At 45.4% G+C, this 15,945-nt stretch overlaps 5 non-coding genes across 5 annotated transcripts; all 5 read left to right on the top strand.

Moving 5' to 3' along the window:
- Positions 1-952: 952 nt before the first annotated feature.
- Positions 953-1,116, top strand: LOC147080856 (U1 spliceosomal RNA). Its single transcript, XR_015077014.1, has one exon. It is a non-coding gene; the product is annotated as a U1 spliceosomal RNA (small nuclear RNA).
- A 3,041-nt stretch (positions 1,117-4,157) lies between these two features.
- LOC147080855 (U1 spliceosomal RNA) lies at positions 4,158-4,321 on the top strand. Its single transcript, XR_015077009.1, has one exon. It is a non-coding gene; the product is annotated as a U1 spliceosomal RNA (small nuclear RNA).
- A 2,991-nt stretch (positions 4,322-7,312) lies between these two features.
- Positions 7,313-7,476, top strand: LOC147080854 (U1 spliceosomal RNA). Its single transcript, XR_015077011.1, has one exon. It is a non-coding gene; the product is annotated as a U1 spliceosomal RNA (small nuclear RNA).
- A 3,008-nt stretch (positions 7,477-10,484) lies between these two features.
- On the top strand, positions 10,485-10,648 carry LOC147080853 (U1 spliceosomal RNA). The gene has a single exon (XR_015077008.1). It is a non-coding gene; the product is annotated as a U1 spliceosomal RNA (small nuclear RNA).
- Positions 10,649-13,640: 2,992 nt separating this feature from the next.
- On the top strand, positions 13,641-13,804 carry LOC147080852 (U1 spliceosomal RNA). Its single transcript, XR_015077010.1, has one exon. It is a non-coding gene; the product is annotated as a U1 spliceosomal RNA (small nuclear RNA).
- Positions 13,805-15,945: the final 2,141 nt, after the last annotated feature.

The raw sequence follows: 15,945 nt of genomic DNA, 5'->3' as shown, positions 1-15,945 counted from the left end.
TGCAAAGGAAAATGCCACGGTTCTTAGAAGGTCCTGGTGATATTCCCTGCCACAGGACATCATTTTGATTTACGGCATGACTGAAATGGAACAGGAGAAAGTCTTACTGGAAGCACTGACCATGCTGGGAGGAAGTTAGGATTGCTGCATCCGTTGGCTCGATGTACCTCGTCAATATTTCCAGTGTCTCCCTTACATATAACAACATTAAGGAACATTTAATTCCCAGCTCCGCAGTTTAAGCTCTTAATGTGGCTTTTCCTTATATCATTTACTCACTATGCAGGACAATGATCATACTGAAAAAGAGTGAGAAAGATTGCAAACAAAAACAACAACAACACCAACAACAACTTGTCTTTATATATAGCGTCTTTGAACGTAGTAAAAACGTCCCAAGGCCCTTCACAGGACTATTATAAGACAAAAAATGTGAAACCCGCTTAAAGAAATGAAGGTGGGTTTGTTGGTGAAATATTTCAACCACAGTGAGTGAATGTGACAAGTGATGAAGACTTGATGGGCCAGAACCTCACTCTGTCTCTTATCGGTCTTTATGGGGCAAAACTTCGAAATATGCTTTTTCAAAGACATCAGATTCCGAATTATTGTTCATATGAAAGATATGACAAACATTTACTTCAGTATGCAATAAATATAAGGAGGAGATTTATTTCCAGAAAACTTTCCGTGGCCTGAAGGACAGTTACTGAGGGAGCGTTCGTTTCCTTTTAAGGGCAATATTGCAAATATGCATGGCCGGCTCTGTATTATTGCAGCGTTTTGTCAAAGGGTAATATCATTATATATTGCAACTATTTAGCAGAATCGACATGAGAAAACAGCAGCACTTTCTGAATGAAGGGACATTGTGATTTTAAAAAAGAGAGTCGTTGAGACGGTAAGAGGCACAGTGAATGATGTTGCGAGGCAGTGTGTGCAGCTGGAAAGCATACTTACCTGGCAAGGGAGACACATGATCAAGAAGGTGGTGTCTCCAGGACGAGGCTAGCCCATTGCACTTCGGGTGTGGCTGACGCCTGCGATGTCCCCAAATGCGGGATACTCGACTGCAAGATTTGTGGTAGTGGGGGACTGCGTTCGCGCTCTCCCCTGGCTTTACAATAATAAAATAGAATTTCAACAGCATTCTCTTTTCAACTAAGCTGTCAAATATATATACCGTTATATATATCGTTTGCTTTGTTTTCAATTCTAACTGCGCTTTATTCCCAACCACAGGGAGCTGTGACACAATACAACTCTGCCATAATGGCCTATTCAATCGCATCATAACCCATCCTAACGCTCACATTTCATTTCATCTTTACACTCACAGTTTATATTCATCCTTACTACTAAGAAATTACACATTTTCCACAAAAAATCAACAATTATACACCGCATACAAAAAATGTTTCAAAGCTGCATGCCAACTCTGCACTTTGGCAAAATGTTCAACCTTATTCACTACAGAAACAATCATACAGCACACAACCAGGCCATTCGGCCCATCGTGTCTCTGCCGGCTCTTTCAAAGGGCTATCCAATTAATCCTACTCCTCTCTTCTTTCTACCAAAGCCCTGCAATTATTTTACCTTCAAATATTATCCAAATTACCTTTTTACCTTAGGTCACCTCGAGCTGGGGTGGGGAAGGCGGGGAACATCCTACTGTCGCCTCTGCTTCTTTGCAAATTTTCTTCAATCTGTGTCTCCTGGGTTACTGACCCTTCCGACACTGGAGAACAGTTTATCCTTATTTACTCATCATCTTGTATTTATATAGCGTCTTTAACATAGTGAAACGTCCCAAGGCACTCCACAGGAGTGTTAGCAAACTAAATTTGACACCCAGCCGCACAAGGAGATATTAGGACAGATGACCAAAAGCTTGCTCGAAAGGTAGGTTTTTAAGGAGCGTCTGAAAGGAGAGAGAGAGAGAGAGGCGGAGAGGTTTCGGGAGGGAATTCCAGAGTTTTAGGGGCCTAGGCAAGCTGAAAGCACGCCCGCCACCGGCGGAGCGAATAAAGTAGGGATCACGCAAGACGCCCAAATTGCATGATCACAGAGATCAAAGGCGACATGAGGGAAGATGTTTCTTACGCAGCGAGCGGTTAGCATCTGGAAATCACTGCTTGAAAGGGTGCTGGAGAGAAATTCAATTGTGGCTTTCAGAAGAGAAGTTGGGGTAAGTACCTGAAAGAAAAGAATTTGCAGGGCTACCGGGGAAAAGGCAGGGGGGTGGGACTAGCTGAAGTGCTCTTGCAGAGAGTCGGCACGGGCTCGAACGGGCCGAATGGCCTCCCTCTGTGCTGCAATCGTTCTATTATATGACCTCGGAGGGGTTGTAGGCAAACGGTCCCTCTAATTTGTTTCTTTGGCCCGCACGCCCACGTCAACGGGCCTGTGTCGCGGCCCATTCAAAATTCAGCACGTGCACGTTTTTTCTATTCAAAAGCCGGCTCACCGGATGCGCGGGACCTGCAGCGCTCTGCGTTTCCACGCGGCTTTAAAGAGTGCATTGGTTGCAGGGGCTGGAGGAGGTTACAGGGAAAGGGAGGGGGCGATGCCGTGGGAGGGATTTGAAAACAAGAGAATTTAAAAATCGAGGCGTTGCTGGACCATGAGCCAATGCAGGTCAGCGAGCACAGGGGGTGATGGGTAAATGGGACTTGGTGGCGACTTTAGGATACGGGCAGCAGAGTTCTTGGAGAAGTAACCCTTTCTGTTACTTCTTTATTTGTGGATGACGGCATGTGGTTAAGAAATAAGAAATAAGAGCAGGAGTAGGCCAATGCGGCCCCTCGAGCCGGCTCCGCCATTCAATAAGATCATGGCCGGTCATCGACCTCAACTCCACTTTCCCGCTCGATCTCCATAACCCTAGAGTCCAAAAATCTATCAATCTCAGCCTTGAATATGACACCAAAGACTCGGCATTCACAGCCCTCTGGGGCAGAGAACTCCAAAAGGTTCACAAGCTTCTGAGTGAAGAAATACTCCTCCTCATCTCGGTCTTAAATGGCCTACCCCCTTATCCTGAGACTATGCCCCCTAGTTCTAGACACTCCAGCCAGGGGAAACAACCTCTCAGTATCTACCCTGCCAACCCCCTTCAGAATCTTGCATGTTTCAATGAGATCACCTCTCATTCTTCTAAACTGCCGAGAGTATAGGCCCATTCTACACAATCTCTCATCGTAGGACAGCCCTCTCATGTTGTTTGCAAAGGAAAATGCCACGGTTCTTAGAAGGTCCTGGTGATATTCCCTGCCACAGGACATCATTTTGATTTACGGCATGACTGAAACGGAACAGGAGAAAGTCTTACTGGAAGCACTGACCATGCTGGAGGAAGTTAGGATTGCTGCACCGTTGGCTCGAGTACCTCAATATTTCCAGTGTCTCCCTTACATATAACAACATTAAGGAACATTTAATTCCCAGCTCCGCGTTTAAGCTCTTAATGTGGCTTTTCCTTATATCATTTACTCACTATGAGGACAATGATCATACTGAAAAGAGTGAGAAAGATTGCAAACAAAAACAACAACAACACCAACAACAACTTGTCTTTATATAGCGTCTTTAACGTAGTAAAAACGTCCCAAGGCCCTTCACAGGACTATTATAAGACAAAAAATGTGAAACCCGCTTAAAGAAATGAAGGTGGGTTTGTTGGTGAAATATTTCAACCACAGTGAGTGAATGTGACAAGTGATGAAGACTTGATGGGCCAGAACCTCACGATGTCTCTTATCGGTCTTTATGGGCAAAACTTGAAAATTGCTTTTTCAAAGACATCAGATTCCGAATTATTGTTCATATGAAGATATGACAAACATTTACTTCAGATGCAATAAATATAAGGAGAGATTTATTTCCAGAAAACTTTCCGTGGCCTGAAGGACAGTTACTGAGGGAGCGTTCGTTTCCTTTTAAGGGCAATTTGCAAATATGCATGGCCGGCTCTGTATTATTGCAGCGTTTTGACAAAGGGTATATCATTATATATTGCAATATTTTAGCAGAATCGACATGAGAAAACAGCAGCACTTTCTGAATGAAGGGACATTGTGATTTTAAAAAAGGAGTCGTTGAGACGGTAAGAGGCAGTGAATGATGTGGCGAGGCAGTGTGTGCAGCTGGAAAGCATACTTACCTGGCAGGGGAGACACCATGATCAAGAAGGTGGTTCTCCCAGGACGAGGCTAGCCCATTGCACTTCGGGTGTGCTGACGCCTGCGATGTCCCCAAATGCGGGATACTCGACTGCAAAATTTGTGGTAGTGGGGGACTGCGTTCGCGCTCTCCCCTGGCTTTACAATAAAAAATAGAATTTCAACAGCATTCTCTTTTCAACTAAGCTGTCAAATATATATACCGTTATATATATCATTTGCTTTGTTTTCAATTCTAACTGCGCTTTATTCCCAACACAGGGAGCTGTGACACAATACAACTCTGCATAATGGCCTATTCAAATCGCATCATAACCCATCCTAACGCTCACATTTCATTTCATCTTTACACTCACAGTTATATTCATCCTTACTACTAAGAAATTACACATTTTCCACAAAAAATCAACAATTATACACCGCATACAAAAAATGTTTCAAAGCTGCATGCCAACTCTGCACTTTATTCACTACAGAAACAATCATACAGCACACAACCAGGCCATTCGGCCCATCGTGTCTCTGCCGGCTCTTTCAAAGGGCTATCCAATTAATCCTACTCCTCTCTTCTTTCACCAAAGCCCTGCAATTATTTTACCTTCAAATATTATCCAAATTACCTTTTTACCTTAGGTCACCTCGAGCTGGGATGGGGAAGGCGGGGAAACATCCTACTGTCGCCTCTGCTTCTTTTGCAAATTTTCTTCAATCTGTGTCTCCTGGTTACTGACCCTTCCGACACTGGAAACAGTTTATCCTTATTTACTCATCATCTTGTATTTATATAGCGTCTTTAACATAGTGAAACGTCCCAAGGCACTCCACAGGAGTGTTAGCAAACTAAATTTGACACCCAGCCGCACAAGGAGATATTAGGACAGATGACCAAAAGCTTGCTCGAAAAGGTAGGTTTTAAGGAGCGTCTGAAAGGAGGAGAGAGAGAGAGGCGGAGAGGTTTCGGGAGGGAATTCCAGAGTTTAGGGCCTAGGCAGCTGAAAGCACGCCCGCCACCGGCGGAGCGAATAAAGTAGGGGATACGCAAGACGCCCAAATTGCATGATCACAGAGATCAAAGGCGACATGAGGGAAAATGTTCTTACGCAGCGAGCGGTTAGCATCTGGAAATCACTGCTTGAAAGGGTGCTGGAGACAAATTCAATTGTGGCTTTCAGAAGAGAATTGGGTAAGTACCTGAAAGAAAAGAATTTGCAGGGCTACGGGGAAAAGGCAGGGGGGTGGGACTAGCTGAAGTGCTCTTGCAGAGAGTCGGCACGGGCTCGACGGGCCGAATGGCCTCCCTCTGTGCTGCAATCGTTCTATTATATGACCTCGGAGGGTTGTAGGCAACGGTCCCTCTAATTTGTTTCTTTGGCCCGCACGCCCCGTCAACGGGCTGTGCGGCCCATTCAAAATTCAGCACGTGCACGTTTTTTCTATTCAAAAGCCGGCTCACCGGATGCGCGGGACCTGCAGCGCTCTGCGTTTCCACGCGGCTTTAAAGAGTGCATTGGTTGCAGGGCTGGAGGAGGTTACAGGGAAAGGGGGGGGCGATGCCGTGGAGGGATTTGAAAACAAGAGAATTTAAAAATCGAGGCGTTGCTGGACCATGAGCCAATGCAGGTCAGCGAGCACAGGGGGTGATGGGTAAATGGGACTTGGTGCGACTTAGGATACGGGCAGCAGAGTTCTTGGAGAAGTAACCCTTTCTGTTACTTCTTTATTTGTGGATGACGGCATGTGGTTAAGAAATAAGAAATAAGAGCAGGAGTAGGCCATGCGGCCCCTCGAGCCGGCTCCGCCATTCAATAAGATCATGGCCGGTCATCGACCTCAACTCCACTTTCCCGCTCGATCTCCATAACCCTAGAGTCCAAAAATCTATCAATCTCAGCCTTGAATATACCCAAAGACTCGGCATTCACAGCCCTCTGGGGCAGAGAACTCCAAAGGTTCACAAGCTTCTGAGTGAAGAAATTCCTCCTCATCTCGGTCTTAAATGGCCTACCCCTTATCCTGAGACTATGCCCCCTAGTTCTAGACACTCCAGCCAGGGGAAACAACCTCTCAGTATCTACCCTGCCAACCCCCTTCAGAATCTTGCATGTTTCAATGAGATCACCTCTCATTCTTCTAAACTGCCGAGAGTATAGGCCCATTCTACACAATCTCTCATCGTAGGACAGCCCTCTCATGTTGTTTGCAAAGGAAAATGCCACGGTTCTTAGAAGGTCCTGGTGATATTCCCTGCCACAGGACATCATTTTGATTTACGGCATGACTGAAACGGAACAGGAGAAAGTCTTACTGGAAGCACTGACCATGCTGGAGGAAGTTAGGATTGCTGCACCGTTGGCTCGAGTACCTCAATATTTCCAGTGTCTCCCTTACATATAACAACATTAAGGAACATTTAATTCCCAGCTCCGCGTTTAAGCTCTTAATGTGGCTTTTCCTTATATCATTTACTCACTATGAGGACAATGATCATACTGAAAAGAGTGAGAAAGATTGCAAACAAAAACAACAACAACACCAACAACAACTTGTCTTTATATAGCGTCTTTAACGTAGTAAAAACGTCCCAAGGCCCTTCACAGGACTATTATAAGACAAAAAATGTGAAACCCGCTTAAAGAAATGAAGGTGGGTTTGTTGGTGAAATATTTCAACCACAGTGAGTGAATGTGACAAGTGATGAAGACTTGATGGGCCAGAACCTCACTATGTCTCTTATCGGTCTTTATGGGCAAAACTTGAAAATTGCTTTTTCAAAGACATCAGATTCCGAATTATTGTTCATATGAAGATATGACAAACATTTACTTCAGATGCAATAAATATAAGGAGAGATTTATTTCCAGAAAACTTTCCGTGGCCTGAAGGACAGTTACTGAGGGAGCGTTCGTTTCCTTTTAAGGGCAATATGCAAATATGCATGGCCGGCTCTGTATTATTGCAGCGTTTTGTCAAAGGGTATATCATTATATATTGCAATATTTTAGCAGAATCGACATGAGAAAACAGCAGCACTTTCTGAATGAAGGGACATTGTGATTTTAAAAAAGGAGTCGTTGAGACGGTAAGAGGCAGTGAATGATGTGGCGAGGCAGTGTGTGCAGCTGGAAAGCATACTTACCTGGCAAGGGAGACACCATGATCAAGAAGGTGGTTCTCCCAGGACGAGGCTAGCCCATTGCACTTCGGGTGTGCTGACGCCTGCGATGTCCCCAAATGCGGGATACTCGACTGCAAAATTTGTGGTAGTGGGGGACTGCGTTCGCGCTCTCCCCTGGCTTTACAATAAAAAATAGAATTTCAACAGCATTCTCTTTTCAACTAAGCTGTCAAATATATATACCGTTATATATATCGTTTGCTTTGTTTTCAATTCTAACTGCGCTTTATTCCCAACACAGGGAGCTGTGACACAATACAACTCTGCATAATGGCCTATTCAAATCGCATCATAACCCATCCTAACGCTCACATTTCATTTCATCTTTACACTCACAGTTATATTCATCCTTACTACTAAGAAATTACACATTTTCCACAAAAAATCAACAATTATACACCGCATACAAAAAATGTTTCAAAGCTGCATGCCAACTCTGCACTTTGGCAAAATGTTCAACCTTATTCACTACAGAAACAATCATACAGCACACAACCAGGCCATTCGGCCCATCGTGTCTCTGCCGGCTCTTTCAAAGGGCTATCCAATTAATCCTACTCCTCTCTTCTTTCACCAAAGCCCTGCAATTATTTTACCTTCAAATATTATCCAAATTACCTTTTTACCTTAGGTCACCTCGAGCTGGGGTGGGGAAGGCGGGGAAACATCCTACTGTCGCCTCTGCTTCTTTTGCAAATATTCTTCAATCTGTGTCTCCTGGTTACTGACCCTTCCGACACTGGAAACAGTTTATCCTTATTTACTCATCATCTTGTATTTATATAGCGTCTTTAACATAGTGAAACGTCCCAAGGCACTCCACAGGAGTGTTAGCAAACTAAATTTGACACCCAGCCGCACAAGGAGATATTAGGACAGATGACCAAAAGCTTGCTCGAAAAGGTAGGTTTTAAGGAGCGTCTGAAAGGAGGAGAGAGAGAGAGGCGGAGAGGTTTCGGGAGGGAATTCCAGAGTTTAGGGCCTAGGCAGCTGAAAGCACGCCCGCCACCGGCGGAGCGAATAAAGTAGGGGATACGCAAGACGCCCAAATTGCATGATCACAGAGATCAAAGGCGACATGAGGGAAAATGTTCTTACGCAGCGAGCGGTTAGCATCTGGAAATCACTGCTTGAAAGGGTGCTGGAGACAAATTCAATTGTGGCTTTCAGAAGAGAATTGGGTAAGTACCTGAAAGAAAAGAATTTGCAGGGCTACGGGGAAAAGGCAGGGGGGTGGGACTAGCTGAAGTGCTCTTGCAGAGAGTCGGCACGGGCTCGACGGGCCGAATGGCCTCCCTCTGTGCTGCAATCGTTCTATTATATGACCTCGGAGGGTTGTAGGCAACGGTCCCTCTAATTTGTTTCTTTGGCCCGCACGCCCCGTCAACGGGCTGTGCGGCCCATTCAAAATTCAGCACGTGCACGTTTTTTCTATTCAAAAGCCGGCTCACCGGATGCGCGGGACCTGCAGCGCTCTGCGTTTCCACGCGGCTTTAAAGAGTGCATTGGTTGCAGGGCTGGAGGAGGTTACAGGGAAAGGGGGGGCGATGCCGTGGAGGGATTTGAAAACAAGAGAATTTAAAAATCGAGGCGTTGCTGGACCATGAGCCAATGCAGGTCAGCGAGCACAGGGGGTGATGGGTAAATGGGACTTGGTGCGACTTAGGATACGGGCAGCAGAGTTCTTGGAGAAGTAACCCTTTCTGTTACTTCTTTATTTGTGGATGACGGCATGTGGTTAAGAAATAAGAAATAAGAGCAGGAGTAGGCCATGCGGCCCCTCGAGCCGGCTCCGCCATTCAATAAGATCATGGCCGGTCATCGACCTCAACTCCACTTTCCCGCTCGATCTCCATAACCCTAGAGTCCAAAAATCTATCAATCTCAGCCTTGAATATACCCAAAGACTCGGCATTCACAGCCCTCTGGGGCAGAGAACTCCAAAGGTTCACAAGCTTCTGAGTGAAGAAATTCCTCCTCATCTCGGTCTTAAATGGCCTACCCCTTATCCTGAGACTATGCCCCCTAGTTCTAGACACTCCAGCCAGGGGAAACAACCTCTCAGTATCTACCCTGCCAACCCCCTTCAGAATCTTGCATGTTTCAATGAGATCACCTCTCATTCTTCTAAACTGCCGAGAGTATAGGCCCATTCTACACAATCTCTCATCGTAGGACAGCCCTCTCATGTTGTTTGCAAAGGAAAATGCCACGGTTCTTAGAAGGTCCTGGTGATATTCCCTGCCACAGGACATCATTTTGATTTACGGCATGACTGAAACGGAACAGGAGAAAGTCTTACTGGAAGCACTGACCATGCTGGAGGAAGTTAGGATTGCTGCACCGTTGGCTCGAGTACCTCAATATTTCCAGTGTCTCCCTTACATATAACAACATTAAGGAACATTTAATTCCCAGCTCCGCGTTTAAGCTCTTAATGTGGCTTTTCCTTATATCATTTACTCACTATGAGGACAATGATCATACTGAAAAGAGTGAGAAAGATTGCAAACAAAAACAACAACAACACCAACAACAACTTGTCTTTATATAGCGTCTTTAACGTAGTAAAAACGTCCCAAGGCCCTTCACAGGACTATTATAAGACAAAAAATGTGAAACCCGCTTAAAGAAATGAAGGTGGGTTTGTTGGTGAAATATTTCAACCACAGTGAGTGAATGTGACAAGTGATGAAGACTTGATGGGCCAGAACCTCACGATGTCTCTTATCGGTCTTTATGGGCAAAACTTGAAAATTGCTTTTTCAAAGACATCAGATTCCGAATTATTGTTCATATGAAGATATGACAAACATTTACTTCAGATGCAATAAATATAAGGAGAGATTTATTTCCAGAAAACTTTCCGTGGCCTGAAGGACAGTTACTGAGGGAGCGTTCGTTTCCTTTTAAGGGCAATTTGCAAATATGCATGGCCGGCTCTGTATTATTGCAGCGTTTTGACAAAGGGTATATCATTATATATTGCAATATTTTAGCAGAATCGACATGAGAAAACAGCAGCACTTTCTGAATGAAGGGACATTGTGATTTTAAAAAAGGAGTCGTTGAGACGGTAAGAGGCAGTGAATGATGTGGCGAGGCAGTGTGTGCAGCTGGAAAGCATACTTACCTGGCAGGGGAGACACCATGATCAAGAAGGTGGTTCTCCCAGGACGAGGCTAGCCCATTGCACTTCGGGTGTGCTGACGCCTGCGATGTCCCCAAATGCGGGATACTCGACTGCAAAATTTGTGGTAGTGGGGGACTGCGTTCGCGCTCTCCCCTGGCTTTACAATAAAAAATAGAATTTCAACAGCATTCTCTTTTCAACTAAGCTGTCAAATATATATACCGTTATATATATCATTTGCTTTGTTTTCAATTCTAACTGCGCTTTATTCCCAACACAGGGAGCTGTGACACAATACAACTCTGCATAATGGCCTATTCAAATCGCATCATAACCCATCCTAACGCTCACATTTCATTTCATCTTTACACTCACAGTTATATTCATCCTTACTACTAAGAAATTACACATTTTCCACAAAAAATCAACAATTATACACCGCATACAAAAAATGTTTCAAAGCTGCATGCCAACTCTGCACTTTATTCACTACAGAAACAATCATACAGCACACAACCAGGCCATTCGGCCCATCGTGTCTCTGCCGGCTCTTTCAAAGGGCTATCCAATTAATCCTACTCCTCTCTTCTTTCACCAAAGCCCTGCAATTATTTTACCTTCAAATATTATCCAAATTACCTTTTTACCTTAGGTCACCTCGAGCTGGGATGGGGAAGGCGGGGAAACATCCTACTGTCGCCTCTGCTTCTTTTGCAAATTTTCTTCAATCTGTGTCTCCTGGTTACTGACCCTTCCGACACTGGAAACAGTTTATCCTTATTTACTCATCATCTTGTATTTATATAGCGTCTTTAACATAGTGAAACGTCCCAAGGCACTCCACAGGAGTGTTAGCAAACTAAATTTGACACCCAGCCGCACAAGGAGATATTAGGACAGATGACCAAAAGCTTGCTCGAAAAGGTAGGTTTTAAGGAGCGTCTGAAAGGAGGAGAGAGAGAGAGGCGGAGAGGTTTCGGGAGGGAATTCCAGAGTTTAGGGCCTAGGCAGCTGAAAGCACGCCCGCCACCGGCGGAGCGAATAAAGTAGGGGATACGCAAGACGCCCAAATTGCATGATCACAGAGATCAAAGGCGACATGAGGGAAAATGTTCTTACGCAGCGAGCGGTTAGCATCTGGAAATCACTGCTTGAAAGGGTGCTGGAGACAAATTCAATTGTGGCTTTCAGAAGAGAATTGGGTAAGTACCTGAAAGAAAAGAATTTGCAGGGCTACGGGGAAAAGGCAGGGGGGTGGGACTAGCTGAAGTGCTCTTGCAGAGAGTCGGCACGGGCTCGACGGGCCGAATGGCCTCCCTCTGTGCTGCAATCGTTCTATTATATGACCTCGGAGGGTTGTAGGCAACGGTCCCTCTAATTTGTTTCTTTGGCCCGCACGCCCCGTCAACGGGCTGTGCGGCCCATTCAAAATTCAGCACGTGCACGTTTTTTCTATTCAAAAGCCGGCTCACCGGATGCGCGGGACCTGCAGCGCTCTGCGTTTCCACGCGGCTTTAAAGAGTGCATTGGTTGCAGGGCTGGAGGAGGTTACAGGGAAAGGGGGGGGGCGATGCCGTGGAGGGATTTGAAAACAAGAGAATTTAAAAATCGAGGCGTTGCTGGACCATGAGCCAATGCAGGTCAGCGAGCACAGGGGGTGATGGGTAAATGGGACTTGGTGCGACTTAGGATACGGGCAGCAGAGTTCTTGGAGAAGTAACCCTTTCTGTTACTTCTTTATTTGTGGATGACGGCATGTGGTTAAGAAATAAGAAATAAGAGCAGGAGTAGGCCATGCGGCCCCTCGAGCCGGCTCCGCCATTCAATAAGATCATGGCCGGTCATCGACCTCAACTCCACTTTCCCGCTCGATCTCCATAACCCTAGAGTCCAAAAATCTATCAATCTCAGCCTTGAATATACCCAAAGACTCGGCATTCACAGCCCTCTGGGGCAGAGAACTCCAAAGGTTCACAAGCTTCTGAGTGAAGAAATTCCTCCTCATCTCGGTCTTAAATGGCCTACCCCTTATCCTGAGACTATGCCCCCTAGTTCTAGACACTCCAGCCAGGGGAAACAACCTCTCAGTATCTACCCTGCCAACCCCCTTCAGAATCTTGCATGTTTCAATGAGATCACCTCTCATTCTTCTAAACTGCCGAGAGTATAGGCCCATTCTACACAATCTCTCATCGTAGGACAGCCCTCTCATGTTGTTTGCAAAGGAAAATGCCACGGTTCTTAGAAGGTCCTGGTGATATTCCCTGCCACAGGACATCATTTTGATTTACGGCATGACTGAAACGGAACAGGAGAAAGTCTTACTGGAAGCACTGACCATGCTGGAGGAAGTTAGGATTGCTGCACCGTTGGCTCGAGTACCTCAATATTTCCAGTGTCTCCCTTACATATAACAACATTAAGGAACATTTAATTCCCAGCTCCGCGTTTAAGCTCTTAATGTGGCTTTTCCTTATATCATTTACTCACTATGAGGACAATGATCATACTGAAAAGAGTGAGAAAGATTGCAAACAAAAACAACAACAACACCAACAACAACTTGTCTTTATATAGCGTCTTTAACGTAGTAAAAACGTCCCAAGGCCCTTCACAGGACTATTATAAGACAAAAAATGTGAAACCCGCTTAAAGAAATGAAGGTGGGTTTGTTGGTGAAATATTTCAACCACAGTGAGTGAATGTGACAAGTGATGAAGACTTGATGGGCCAGAACCTCACTATGTCTCTTATCGGTCTTTATGGGCAAAACTTGAAAATTGCTTTTTCAAAGACATCAGATTCCGAATTATTGTTCATATGAAGATATGACAAACATTTACTTCAGATGCAATAAATATAAGGAGAGATTTATTTCCAGAAAACTTTCCGTGGCCTGAAGGACAGTTACTGAGGGAGCGTTCGTTTCCTTTTAAGGGCAATATGCAAATATGCATGGCCGGCTCTGTATTATTGCAGCGTTTTGTCAAAGGGTATATCATTATATATTGCAATATTTTAGCAGAATCGACATGAGAAAACAGCAGCACTTTCTGAATGAAGGGACATTGTGATTTTAAAAAAGGAGTCGTTGAGACGGTAAGAGGCAGTGAATGATGTGGCGAGGCAGTGTGTGCAGCTGGAAAGCATACTTACCTGGCAAGGGAGACACCATGATCAAGAAGGTGGTTCTCCCAGGACGAGGCTAGCCCATTGCACTTCGGGTGTGCTGACGCCTGCGATGTCCCCAAATGCGGGATACTCGACTGCAAAATTTGTGGTAGTGGGGGACTGCGTTCGCGCTCTCCCCTGGCTTTACAATAAAAAATAGAATTTCAACAGCATTCTCTTTTCAACTAAGCTGTCAAATATATATACCGTTATATATATCGTTTGCTTTGTTTTCAATTCTAACTGCGCTTTATTCCCAACACAGGGAGCTGTGACACAATACAACTCTGCATAATGGCCTATTCAAATCGCATCATAACCCATCCTAACGCTCACATTTCATTTCATCTTTACACTCACAGTTATATTCATCCTTACTACTAAGAAATTACACATTTTCCACAAAAAATCAACAATTATACACCGCATACAAAAAATGTTTCAAAGCTGCATGCCAACTCTGCACTTTGGCAAAATGTTCAACCTTATTCACTACAGAAACAATCATACAGCACACAACCAGGCCATTCGGCCCATCGTGTCTCTGCCGGCTCTTTCAAAGGGCTATCCAATTAATCCTACTCCTCTCTTCTTTCACCAAAGCCCTGCAATTATTTTACCTTCAAATATTATCCAAATTACCTTTTTACCTTAGGTCACCTCGAGCTGGGGTGGGGAAGGCGGGGAAACATCCTACTGTCGCCTCTGCTTCTTTTGCAAATATTCTTCAATCTGTGTCTCCTGGTTACTGACCCTTCCGACACTGGAAACAGTTTATCCTTATTTACTCATCATCTTGTATTTATATAGCGTCTTTAACATAGTGAAACGTCCCAAGGCACTCCACAGGAGTGTTAGCAAACTAAATTTGACACCCAGCCGCACAAGGAGATATTAGGACAGATGACCAAAAGCTTGCTCGAAAAGGTAGGTTTTAAGGAGCGTCTGAAAGGAGGAGAGAGAGAGAGGCGGAGAGGTTTCGGGAGGGAATTCCAGAGTTTAGGGCCTAGGCAGCTGAAAGCACGCCCGCCACCGGCGGAGCGAATAAAGTAGGGGATACGCAAGACGCCCAAATTGCATGATCACAGAGATCAAAGGCGACATGAGGGAAAATGTTCTTACGCAGCGAGCGGTTAGCATCTGGAAATCACTGCTTGAAAGGGTGCTGGAGACAAATTCAATTGTGGCTTTCAGAAGAGAATTGGGTAAGTACCTGAAAGAAAAGAATTTGCAGGGCTACGGGGAAAAGGCAGGGGGGTGGGACTAGCTGAAGTGCTCTTGCAGAGAGTCGGCACGGGCTCGACGGGCCGAATGGCCTCCCTCTGTGCTGCAATCGTTCTATTATATGACCTCGGAGGGTTGTAGGCAACGGTCCCTCTAATTTGTTTCTTTGGCCCGCACGCCCCGTCAACGGGCTGTGCGGCCCATTCAAAATTCAGCACGTGCACGTTTTTTCTATTCAAAAGCCGGCTCACCGGATGCGCGGGACCTGCAGCGCTCTGCGTTTCCACGCGGCTTTAAAGAGTGCATTGGTTGCAGGGCTGGAGGAGGTTACAGGGAAAGGGGGGGGCGATGCCGTGGAGGGATTTGAAAACAAGAGAATTTAAAAATCGAGGCGTTGCTGGACCATGAGCCAATGCAGGTCAGCGAGCACAGGGGGTGATGGGTAAATGGGACTTGGTGCGACTTAGGATACGGGCAGCAGAGTTCTTGGAGAAGTAACCCTTTCTGTTACTTCTTTATTTGTGGATGACGGCATGTGGTTAAGAAATAAGAAATAAGAGCAGGAGTAGGCCATGCGGCCCCTCGAGCCGGCTCCGCCATTCAATAAGATCATGGCCGGTCATCGACCTCAACTCCACTTTCCCGCTCGATCTCCATAACCCTAGAGTCCAAAAATCTATCAATCTCAGCCTTGAATATACCCAAAGACTCGGCATTCACAGCCCTCTGGGGCAGAGAACTCCAAAGGTTCACAAGCTTCTGAGTGAAGAAATTCCTCCTCATCTCGGTCTTAAATGGCCTACCCCTTATCCTGAGACTATGCCCCCTAGTTCTAGACACTCCAGCCAGGGGAAACAACCTCTCAGTATCTACCCTGCCAACCCCCTTCAGAATCTTGCATGTTTCAATGAGATCACCTCTCATTCTTCTAAACTGCCGAGAGTATAGGCCCATTCTACACAATCTCTCATCGTAGGACAGCCCTCTCATGTTGTTTGCAAAGGAAAATGCCACGGTTCTTAGAAGGTCCTGGTGATATTCCCTGCCACAGGACATCA

The sequence above is a fragment of the Somniosus microcephalus genome, unplaced genomic scaffold (assembly GCF_052327205.1).
Source record: "Somniosus microcephalus isolate GS21.2 unplaced genomic scaffold, FLI_Smic_1.0 scaffold1093, whole genome shotgun sequence".
Lineage (NCBI taxonomy): Eukaryota > Metazoa > Chordata > Chondrichthyes > Squaliformes > Somniosidae > Somniosus > Somniosus microcephalus.
Note: the sequence above shows the minus strand (reverse complement) of the source record. Positions and strands in the feature narration are given on the sequence as shown.